Here is a 10,021-nt window from a genome sequence, read left to right on the forward strand (position 1 = left end):
ATTGCAGATCGTTGGTATTACTTACATTGGGGATATCTGGCGTGGGTTGGAGCGAAGCCGGATCCGTCGCCCGATGTCGGACGACCTTGTTGTTCCTGTCCACTTTGAAGTTGGCCAAGAACTTTGCTTTCGCCTCCTGGATCATCCGCTCCTTGTGCTCCTCGAACTGGAGCTGCTCGTCAGCCGGCAAGGTTTCCCAAGTCAGCTCTATGATGTTGCTTGGAGAAATATCAGAGCTATCCCTTGAACCGGCCATTGAGGGCCGATTTGATGAGCTTAGATATGTACTTCCCCAACGGAGTCGCCAAAAAGTATGTTGACGCCTTTCCGGAGCGTCAAACACTCAACAAGAACCGTGGTGGTGCCCTCTGCACAGGGGCGGACGGTCCGCGCGCGGGGCCGGACGGTCCGCGCGCAGGGCCGGACGGTCCGCGGCCTGGTGCGAGGCGCGGTGGTACTCTCTGCGCAGGGGCGGACTGTCCGCGGCCTAGGGTTGGACGGTCCGCGGCCTGGTGCGCGGCTAGGGCTTCTCTGCCTGACGGCCGGACGGTCCGCGCCCTGGGGGCCGGACGGTCCGCGCGTACGCAGAGGCGGCGGAAGTCGCCGACGGCGCCTGGATCTTGCTCCCGGGAGGGACCCCGTCGGGGAGGAGAGATCCTAGGTGGTGTCTAGGCTCGGGCCGGCCGACCTAGACTCCTCTAATCGGCGTAGAGCCGAAGAGAGCCGAAGAATTTGGGGATTGGATAGCTAAACCTAAACTAGACTAGAACTACTCCTAGGATAAAATGTGAAATAGAAGTTGTATTGATTCGATTGATGATTACAAATCGGCCGTAGACCTCTCTATTTATAGAGGAGGGGGGCTAGACCCTTTACACAACTGATTCCGAGCTCATCCCGCGAATATAACTAACAACCGTAGCACAAAACTCGGAACCCTAATCTGTTCTGCGCATGCGCGGACCGTACGGCCCACAGGCGCGGACCGTCCGGCCTCAGGGCCGGACCGTCCGCTTGCTCATTTCTGGTTCAAACAACTCCGCTCCTCTCTGTCTTGTCAGCTAGGTATTATATATAGCGCGGGCCTCGCAGTATTCGCCACGGACAACACGCCAAGGATCTGTGTTTTTTTCCCATCACGTTAGCTGCCACCGAAATCTATAACCTCTGAAGATACTATTTACTGTGCGCACAGCGCACACGATCACCATTCTAGTGCCGGGAGCCAAAGACATTTTTTTTACGTTAATATGCCCCCAAAATTAAAAGATCTTTGGAGGAACGAACTATCCAAAACAAGACCATCTCCATCAGTTCATCCGGATGGGGTAGCCTTAGCCCTTAGGCAGCATTGGGCCTGTGGTTGCTGAATCGAGAATGGTGTTGGGGATCTGAGGGTGCATTGCAGAAGCATAAATGATGGCATGTCGCGGTCGCCGGTGATGACTGACGATGAGGGGGCTCTGGAGCTCGCTCTCGCCTACCGGCCGGCAGCGTGCAGAGGTACACCGAATCATTTGGTCCGGCCGGCACATGCCTGCCGTGTGCGTCCGTCGACCTGACCACGCCTTGTACTTTGGTCCTACCTGCTTATTACTGGGCCACAAATTCCATCTGGCCCTCGAAAAAAAGAATTTCGAGACGACGCTGGAAAAGGAAATCGAAAGAATTATTATTATTTCGCCGCCGCCGCCTCCTCCTCCTCCTCCTCCTCTCCTCTCCTCTCCTCCTCTGCTCCTCCATTCCGTTCGCCTTCGAAAACCACCCACAGAGAAATCGAAGTGGGGAACAGAAGGGAGACGGGAGATAGAAGAGAGATGGCGCAAGCGACGCCGTACGAGCTGAGGAGCAGCAGGTGGAGGCGAACAAACGGAAGCTGGAGGAGCTGCAGCTCCACCACCTCTCTGCATGCTGCCATCAGAGAGGCCGCCGCCTCTAAGGGATCTGGCCAACCGGGTGTACGCGACCGACGAGGCGAGGAGCTACCTACGCCATCTCTAAGGCGGAGGATCTGGAGCAAGAGCTGGACTCCAGCTTCCCCATCTTCATCAAGCCCACGACCCAGTCGGCCAGTCCCATGTCACCGCGGGCTTTTAGTTGAGAAAATTCCTGGCATGCCATCAGATTTTATACTCATCCCTTGTGTGCCACTGAGTGGCATATAGGTATATTTTTTGGTGTCTATGACATGTGGGGCCAGTGGCATACAAGGAATGAGTATATTTCCGATCGACTCATTTCTGCCGGAAGTACCTGCCCCAAGCGTGACGAGATGATCACCCTGCTGGATGGAGATTGCCTGGTGGTCTTCCAGCTGATTGAGCAAACAAAGCTCAGGGTCTACATAATTAGAGCAAGTTCCTACTACGGAAATAAGCGAGGACTGATTGAGCAAATAAGCGAGAACCAGTGAACATTACACAATTTTTCAGAATGGCTGTCATGATGTTGACCGGTTTCCTTCATCCACTCGATCAGTTATGCTTATGCATGCATGGAGGCCGGTGGCTGCGTCGGACAAGCTTGCGTCTGGGAATAATCGCTTCGGTGGGTCTCTTGAAACTTTTGGGTGGCAGGAAGTTAGCTGAGCTGATGATGTACGAAATGTTCAGATAACCCAAGTATTCCTACCACTTGCTCTTGCTGATTTGTGTACTTCTTGGACTTACCACTTGCACGGTTCAGAAACCTGCACTGTGTATGGGACTAATGGGGGGTGTTGATGGCAGCTGACCTCGTCTTGTAAATGATTGATTCCCCCTCCTTGTTTCTTCTTAAAAAAACCGGAAATCGAAAGCCTGATTTCCCCGTTCATCGTCATCGTCGTCATCCATCATCGTCGTGCTGCTGTTGTTTAGTTTATATTTTTTTATTTAATTCACGGGCTAAAAAAGGAATCCCTTTATTCATTTCTCCATTTGCTCAGCCTCAGCGTGTTAGTTCCTATTCATTTGTTGCCTTTTTTTTTTGATGATTTCAGCTTTGAAGCACACCACTGATTGACGCAGCTGTTAAAGCGAAGGGACTGTAGTTGTCAGCTTTTTTTCGAACTACTTTGTTCGCGGCTGGAAATTTCTCGCTGGCACGGCGCATCTTGTCCGCCTAGGCTTTGTGTAGGCCGGTTTTAGGCCCAAAAGGCTCTCTCTGGCTTGACAATCCACTTTCACCGTGACATAACTAGGCCTATTGTCGTAGGCCCAATGCGGGAGTAGTAAAAATACAACGTGTGTAATTTCGGCCCGTCCGCCTCTCACAGTTTATATCCTTCTGGCTGCAGCGTTTGTGGCATTGGATTCTAGTTCTAGTCTAGCTATAATCTTGACCCCGACTTTACCTAAGCAACAGCCGACAAGGATCGATCACAACTGTTCTATAAGGTACAAACTAGAACAAAACATTCAGCCACACGTCCTTTATCTGTTAATCATCAGAGCTACATAAAAAGATTACCCCTGACAACTCAAAAACAAGCAGATACCTACTGATGCTAGCCTGCGAGCCCATAGGTCATCTCCATGCAGAATGCCATCTTAAGAATACTCCCGCATGTAGGGCTGGAAACGAGCCGAGCCGGCTCGGCTCGATGCGGTTCGGTGCCTTAACGAGCTCGGCTCGACTCGACTCGTCCATTTCATGAGCTGACGAAAGAGGCTCGGCTCGGCTCGACCTTGGCTCGCGAGCCGGCTCGGCTCGCGAGCCATATTATGATACTTATCGTTGCATTATTTGGTGAATTAACATTATATAAATTTTAAATATAAAATCATCATTCTACATTATGAGTAAATTAAATTATAACTTGTAATATATTTGTCGGCGACCATAATTAGGGGTACCCTCAAGGCTCCTAATTCTCAGCTGGTAACCCCATCAGCATAAAGCTGCAAAGGCCTGATGGGTGCGATCAAGTCAGGGATCAGTCCATTCGAGGGACTCGATCACGCCTCGCCCGAGCCTAGCCTCGGACAAGGGCATCCGACCCCGGGGGATCTCCGCCTCGCCCGAGGCCCCCCTCCAGCGGCGAACATATTTCCGGCTCGCCCGAGGCCCTGTCTTCGCCAAGAAGCAACCCTGACCGAATCGCCGCACCGACCGACCAAATCGCAGGAGCATTTAATGCAAAGGTGACCTGACACCTTTATCCTGACGCGCGCCCCTCAGCCGACAGAACCGAAGTGACCGCCGTCACTTCGCCGCTCCACTGACCGGTCTGACAGAAAGACAGCGCCGCCTGCGCCGCTCCGACTGCGGTGCCGCTTGACAGAGTGAGGCTGACAGGCAGTCAGGCCCGGCCGCAGGCACCATAGGAAGCTCCGCTTCGCCCGACCCAGGGCTCGGACTCGGGCTAAGCCCCGGAAGACGGCGAACTCCGCTCCGCCCGACCCAGGGCTCGGACTCGGGCTAAGCCCCGGAAGACGGCGAACTCCGCTCCGCCCGACCCAGGGCTCGGACTCGGGCTAAGCCCCGGAAGACGGCGAACTCCGTTCCGCCCGACCCAGGGCTCGGACTTGGGCTCAGCCCCAGAAGACGACGAATTTCGCTCCGCCCGACCCAGGGCTCGGACTTGGGCTCAGCCCCAGAAGACGACGAACTCCGCTTCGCCCGACCCCAGGACTCGAACTCCGCCCTGGCCTCAGCCAACGGCCTCCGCCTCGCCCGACCTAGGGGCTCGGACTCGACCTCGGCCACGGAAGACGGACTCGACCTCGACCTCAGAGGAGCCTTCGCTTCGCCCAACCTAGGGCGCGGGCCGGCCACGTCAACAGGAGGCGCCATCATTACCCTACCCCAAGCTGACTCAGGCTACGGGGAACAAGACCGGCGTCCCATCTGGCTCGCTCCGCCAGATGGGCAATGATGGTGCCCCGCACGCTCCCTGACGATGGCGGCTCTCGGCCCCCTTACGGAAGCAAGAGGACGTCAGCAAGGATTCGACAGCCCCGACAGCTGTCCCTCCGCCAGGCTCCAGCGCTCCTCCGACGGCCACGACATCACACAAACCGGGCGCCAAAATCTCTCCGGCCGCCACGATGGCGTGTACTTAGGGCGCTAGCTCTCCTCCGCTAGACACGTAGCACTCTGCTACACCCCCATTGTACACCTGGATCCTCTCCTTACGCCTATAAAAGGAAGGACCAGGGCCCTCTTAGAGAGGGTTGGCCGCACGGGGACGAGGACGAGACAGGCGCTCGCGCAAGGCCGCTCGCTCCCTCTCCCGTGTGGACGCTTGTAACCCCCTACTGCAAGCGCACCCGACCTGGGCACGGGCCGAACACGAAGGCCACGGGATTTCTACCTCTCTCTCGCCCATCTCCGGCCACCTCACTTCCCCCCTTCACGCTCGGCCTCGCGCCGACCCATCTGGGCTGGGGCACGCGGCGACATTTCACTCGTCGGCTTAGGGACCCCCCGGTCTCGAAACGCCGACAGTTGGCGCGCCAGGTAGGGGTCTGCTGCGTGTTGACGAACAGCTTCCCGTCAAGCTCCAGATGGGCAGTCTCCAGCAACCTCTCCAACCCGGGACGGTGCTCCGTTTCGGGAGTCTTGAGTTCGTGTCCCTCGACGGCAGCTACGACATGATACTCCTTCCACCGCCGTGCGACAGCGACAATGGCGGCCAACAGCCCGCCCGCCGGCGGCGGAATCGACGACGTCTTCCCCGCGTGGTGGAAGAACAACATTCGAGCTCACCCCGTCCTCTCCCCTGCCGACGGAGGAGGAGGCGGGGCAACCAAGGCCAAGCAGGAGGCAGCGCCTCGTCGGCTGTCGAGCGAGTCGACGGCGCCAGCGCCCTAACGGGGGGCGCGTCGAGCATCGACCTCGCGTTTGAGACGAGGACGAGCGTTGTCTCCCCGCAACGCGCCGATTCCGGGCAAACGGACGATGCCAGCGCGCTCACGAAAGGCTTGCTGGACGTCACCCTCGTACCTGAGACGACGGTGCGGTCAGTCCCCGACGTGACTTCATCGCCGCCCGTCGACCAAGAGGTACCGACCGATTCCCATCTCACGCCTTTCAGATTCAGCCTCGAACCGCCAAGCGACCTCGCTTTGGCGGACGCCCTCGTAGAGGCGAGTCCAAACCCTCTGGGGTATCGTGTGCGGTCACCCTGGGATCGGCTGACGGATGTCTCGACCTACGGGCCCTCTGGGTCCGAGGAAGACGACGTGCCCGACTTCTGCTGGGATTTCTCTGGACTTGGCAACCTCAGTGCCATGCGGGACTTTATGACCGCATGCGACTACTGCCTTTCCGACTGTTCCGACGGTAGCCGCAGCCTCGGCGACGAGGACTGCGGCCCAAGCCGCAAATGTTTCCACGTCGATCTAGGGGGTCCCTCCGAAGGCAACCATCTCGGCATGCCGGAGGACGGTGATCTCCCTAGGCTGGTGCCTCGCGTTGACATCCCACGGGAGCTAGCTGTGGTCCCCGTTCCGGAGGGGGGTCACGACCCACAGCTCGAGCAAATCCGCGGGGTACAGGCCAGGCTCGACGAGGGAGCAGGAGCGCTTGAGCCAATCCGCCGGGACGTCGGGCAGGCATGGGCGGGCCAACCTCCGGCCGGAGAAATGCGTCATCTACCCCAGGGCTTCCAGCACCGCATCACCGATGATGTCAGGGTCAGGCCACCACCCGCATCCAGTGGGGTCGGCCAGAACCTGGCTGCAGCAGCAATGCTTCTTCGTGCGATGCCAGAGCCATCAACCACCGAGGGGCGGCGAATCCAGGGAGAGCTCAAGAATCTCCTGGAAGGCACCACGATCCGGCGGGCCGAGAGCTCCGCCTCCCGGAGGCAGGGGCACCCCTCAGAACATCGTGTCGCGACTTCCCGATTCATGCGGGAAGCCTCGGTCTACACCGGGCGCACGCGCAACACAGCGCCTGCGGCCCGGGACGCCTCGGCAACGAGCACCATCACCGCAGCCATCGGGCCCACCCCGACGAGAGGGTGCGCCGAGGCTACCACCCCAAGCGTGGGGGACGCTACGACAGCGGGGAGGATCGGAGTCCCTCGCCCGAACCACCCGGTCCGCAGGCCTTCAGCCGGGCCATACGACGGGCGCCGTTCCCGACCCGGTTCCGACCCCCGACTACTATCATGAAGTACTCGGGGGAGACGAGACCGAAACTGTGGCTCGCGGACTACCGTCTGGCCTGCCAACTGGGTGGAACGAACGATGACAACCTCATCATCCGCAACCTCCCCCTGTTCCTCTCCGACACCGCTCGTGCCTGGTTGGAGCACCTGCCTCCGGGGCAGATCTCCGACTGGGACAACCTGGTCCAAGCTTTCGCCGGCAATTTCCAGGGCACGTACGTGCACCCTGGGAATTCCTGGGACCTCCGAAGCTGCCGACAGCAACCGGGAGAGTCTCTCCGGGACTACATCCGGCGATTCTCGAAGCAGCGCACCGAGCTGCCCAACATCACCGACTCGGATGTCATCGGCGCGTTCCTCGCCGGCACCACCTGCCGCGACCTGGTGAGCAAGCTGGTCGCAAGACCCCCAGGCGAGCGAGCTAATGGACATCGCCACCAAGTTCGCCTCTGGCCAGGAGGCGGTCGAGGCTATCTTCCGGAAGGACAAGCAGCCCCAGGGCCGCCCATCGGAAGATGCCCCCGAGGCGTCAACTCAGCGCGGCGCCAAGAAGAAGGGCAAGAAGAAGTCGCAAGCGAAACACGACGCCGCCAACGCGGACCTTGTCGCCGCCACCGAGTACAAGAACCCTCGGAAACCCCCCGGAGGTGCCAACCTCTTCGACAAGATGCTCAAGGAGCCGTGCCCCTACCACCAGGGGCCCGTCAAGCACACCCTTGAGGAGTGCGTCATGCTTCGGCGCCACTTCCACAGGGCCGGGCCACCCGCAGAGGGTGGCAGGGCCCGCGACGACGACAAGAAGGAAGATCACCAGGCAGGAGAGTTCCCCGAGGTCCGCGACTGCTTCATGATCTATGGTGGGCAAGCGGCGAACGCCTCGGCTCGGCACCGCAAGCAAGAGCGTCGGGAGGTCTGTTCGGTGAAGGTGGCAGCGCCAGTCTACCTAGACTGGTCCGACAAGCCCATCACCTTCGACCAAGCCGACCACCCCGACCACGTGCCGAGCCCGGGGAAATACCCGCTCGTCGTCGACCCCGTCATCGGCGACGTCAGGCTCACCAAGGTCCTCATGGACGGAGGCAGCAGCCTCAACATCATCTACGCCGAGACCCTCGGGCTTCTGCGTATCGATCTGTCCTCGGTCCGGGCGGGCGCTGCGCCTTTCCATGGGATCATCCCCGGGAAGCGCGTCCAGCCCCTCGAACAACTCAATCTTCCCATCTGCTTCGGAACACCCTCCAACTTCCGAAGGGAGACCCTAACGTTCGAGGTGGTCGGGTTCCGAGGAACCTACCACGCGGTACTAGGGAGGCCATGCTACGCGAAGTTCATGGCCGTCCCCAACTACACCTACCTCAAGCTCAAGATGTCGGGCCCCAACGGGGTCATCACCGTCGGCCCCACGTACAAACACGCGTTCGAATGCGACGTGGAGTGCGTGGAGTACGCCGAGGCCCTCGTCGAGTCCGAGGCCCTCATCGCTGACCTGGAGAGCCTCTCTAAGGAGGTGCCAGACGTGAAGCGTCATGCCGGCAACTTCGAGCCAGCGGAGACGGTCAAGTCCGTCCCCCTCGACCCCAGCAGCGACGCCTCCAAGCAAGTCCGGATCAGCTCCGGGCTCGATCCCAAATAGGAAGCAGTGCTCGTCGACTTTCTCCGCGTGAACGCCGACGTCTTCGCGTGGAGTCCCTCGGACATGCCCGGCATACCGAGGGATGTCGCCGAGCACTCGCTGGACATCCGAGCCGGAGCCCGACCCGTCAAGCAGCCTCTGCGCCGATTCGACGAAGAAAAGCGCAGAGCTATAGGCGAGGAGATCCATAAGCTAATGGCGGCAGGGTTCATCAAAGAGGTATTCCATCCCGAATGGCTTGCCAACCCTGTGCTTGTGAGAAAGAAAGGGGGGAAATGGCGGATGTGTGTAGACTACACTGGTCTGAACAAAGCATGTTCGAAGGTTCCCTGCCCTCTGCCTCGCATCGATCAAATCGTGGATTCCACTGCTAGGTGCGAAACCCTGTCTTTCCTCGATGCCTACTCAGGGTATCACCAAATCAGGATGAAAGAGTCCGACTAGCTCGCGACTTCTTTCATCACACCCTTCGGTATGTACTGCTATGTCAGCATGCCGTTTGGCTTGAGGAATGCGGGCGCGACGTACCAGCGGTGCATGAACCATGTGTTCGGCGAACACATTGGCCGCACGGTCGAGGCCTATGTCGATGACATCGTAGTCAAGACGAGGAAAGCCTCCGACCTACTTTCCGACCTTGAAGTGATATTCCGATGTCTCAAGGCGAAAGGCGTCAAGCTCAATCCCGAAAAGTGTGTCTTCGGGGTACCCCGAGGCATGCTCTTGGGGTTCATCGTCTCCGAGCGGGGCATCGAAGCCAACCCGGAGAAGATCGCAGCCATCACCAGCATGGGGCCCATCAAGGACTTGAAAGGTGTACAGAGGGTCATGGGATGTCTCGCGGCTCTGAGCCGCTTCATCTCACGCCTCGGCGAAAGAGGTCTACCTCTGTACCGCCTCTTAAGGAAGGCCGAATGCTTCACTTGGACCCCTGAGGCCGAGGAAGCCCTCGGGAACTTAAAGGCGCTCCTCACGAAGGCGCCTATCTTGGTGCCCCCAGCTGCCGGAGAAGCCCTCTTGGTCTTCGTCGCCGCGACCACTCAGGTGGTTAGCGCCGCGATTGTGGTCGAGAGGCAAGAAGAGGGGCATGCATTGCCCGTTCAGAGGCCAGTCTACTTCGTCAGTGAGGTACTGTCCGAAACCAAGATCCGCTACCCACAAGTTCAGAAGCTGCTGTACGCGGTGATCCTAACACGGTGGAAGTTGCGACACTACTTCGAGTCTCATCCGGTAACTGTGGTGTCATCCTTCCCCCTGGGGGAGATCATCCATTGTCGAGAGGCCTCGGG

The 10,021-nt window shown here is 58.9% G+C and overlaps 1 pseudogene; it reads right to left on the reverse strand.

The window, feature by feature from the left end:
• Positions 1 to 1,036: 1,036 nt before the first annotated feature.
• LOC109940347 (uncharacterized) lies at positions 1,037 to 7,110 on the reverse strand (annotated as a pseudogene).
• Between the last annotated feature and the right edge of the window lie 2,911 nt (positions 7,111 to 10,021).

Source organism: Zea mays, chromosome 6 (assembly GCF_902167145.1).
Source record: "Zea mays cultivar B73 chromosome 6, Zm-B73-REFERENCE-NAM-5.0, whole genome shotgun sequence".
Lineage (NCBI taxonomy): Eukaryota > Viridiplantae > Streptophyta > Magnoliopsida > Poales > Poaceae > Zea > Zea mays.